A 2,360-nucleotide genomic window follows, 5' to 3' on the forward strand; every position below is an offset into this window, starting at 1 on the left:
TATTAAAAAATTCAGGTATGTGGGGCTCTAATATTGTTCTTTTGGTTATACTGATAGGATATTTCCTAAGTGAAAACCTGTGGAAAGCTGGAAAATATATTTCAGAAAAAAACATGTTTTTGCCAGAAGCTAATCATTCCTATTTATGGAAGCAGCATCAGTCCTCCTGGTCCCTGCCAGATTCTGTCTGTTCTTCACACAGACGTCAGCTGTTGTGACAGTTTTTTTTTGGAGATAAACGAGGAAGGCCTGTTCATGTTAAAATGAACTCATAATTTTTATTTTAAATTCTGGCACAAAACCTTCCATCACAATTAACAGCATCAATACACTTAAATGGTTTTTAATCAGTTCTAAACATCAGTGCACTAATATATTTACAGTGGCACAAATGAACTGAGCAGAAGCTCTTATGAAATGCCTCTTTAGTGGTATGAGGTAGGAAGGCTGTTTGTTGTAATGTAACAGTCTCCTGGAATAAAGCTCGTCTGCATTTCTGTTGTCCCAGCAGACAACGCCCAGGCCCACTGTCTCGAACTCTGCGAGATTTCAGTTATTTTGTAGAATTACTTCAATGAGAATAAGGCTGTTGTTGAGTTTGACTGGGGTTTTAAACACTGCACAAACATTACAATCCAACAGCCTCTCTGGCCCAAGAGAGAACACATGCTCAGGCCATTAAATGGGGGTGTGAACACGTTTTAGGCAAAACCTTCACTTAACACAATTACAACAATACTTTAAGTGTTTTTCAGAAAAAAAAATAAATATATATATATATATATATATATATATATATATATATAAATACACACAAAAATAACAGGAACTCAATTCTGAGAAGTAGTATCTGAAATGCTGAGAAACCAGTGCTCAACAAAATGCCATTGACGTAAGAGCTTCTTGCTTATAAACAGTGGCCTGATTTTGGGTTGAGTTTGCTTAATGTCTAACATGAAAATGATGTCATAACGCCATGGTGTAGGCCATGCTAGGTGGGTGGAATGGCGGAAATCTTAATGAAGCAACCCTGATGGGCATTGGTCATAGAGCTCCATTGAGCAACATGACAGCCCTGACCTTACTTCAGTTTCAGAGCTCTTTTCTCTCACATCTATGCCCCAAACCCTATAACAACGGCTCCAAAGCCGGGCTTTATTGCCCCAGGACTGAACAGACCGCTCTCTCTTTCTCTTTTGCTCTCTCTCATTGAGGCCTTGTTCTGAATTTCTCATCAGCTGAGTACAGTGTGTTTCTTTGAGGCCCGTTGTGCAGGCTTGCTATGCCTCTGCATCTTTATGTGCTCCGTTCCATTCCTCTCCCCTGCACCCTAACACTCTACAGATAGACCCTTTCAGTTAGAACAGCGCACTGAAAAGAGCTGTACTCTCTCGTACTCTTTCTCTCTCTAAAACAGCTTTTGTATTGCCTTTGTCCTTACATTTTTTGCGGTTCTGTTTACTTATTTCCTTGCCTCAGCACTTTAGCCTGGATCTTTGTGAATTTCCCAGTTGTGGTCAAGTTGCCGTTAAAGTAAATAAGCCAGTTGTAAAATACTGTAAATGAAATCATATTAATTAAGCATCGTGAGAACTGCTTCTACTTGTAGGCGTTTGAGAAACAAAACAGTTTTGGTTTATGTCTCCTGGCCATCTGAAATATGGGCGTTAAGTTAACAGACTGTAATGCTGTTTTTGGAGTCCTTTGGGGAAGAATGAGGCGTTTTATCTGCTCAGTAATGCTTTACAGCTGTGGAGAGATATAAACAGTTGGTGTGTGCACCATTGTGAGGCTGCCATGCTGCACTGACCAACAATAAACTCAAGTAGCTTATAGGGACTAATGAATTGAACTGAATACTGTTGTAGTATTTAGGAATTATTTTAAATAGTTCCTAAATTGCCTAGCTAATAGGTTTTTCTTTCGTCAGTACTGATTTAATCCTGAAGTTGTCAGCATGTCTGTTTACACATTTTCAAATGTCTCAAAGCTGTAAAGGTGTACCCCCCAAACCCCCTTTTTTATAGCTGACATCTGTAAGACATGAAAATGTAATATGTAATATCTTCTCTCTAGTGACTAATGTAAAATAAAACAAGTCTGAAAAGTGACAGGATACCAAAGGTATGACGGAGAGCTAATTTGCACATCTAAAAAAAAACAAAAAACAAAAACGAGTACTGCAGTTTAGAGTGTTTCCGAACTATAAATACATCTATTAGGTTGCATCTGTGGTGCAGTGCGGTTTGTCAGTTGATACTTATGTAGGCTGACCAAAAATATTCTCATTCAGATGAAACAGTTTTGCATACTGGTTACCAACAGATTCAGTAGTGCACTGCTCTTTCTTGCTCTCTCTG

This window comes from Colossoma macropomum, unplaced genomic scaffold (assembly GCF_904425465.1).
Source record: "Colossoma macropomum unplaced genomic scaffold, Colossoma_macropomum, whole genome shotgun sequence".
In the NCBI taxonomy this organism is placed as follows: domain Eukaryota; kingdom Metazoa; phylum Chordata; class Actinopteri; order Characiformes; family Serrasalmidae; genus Colossoma; species Colossoma macropomum.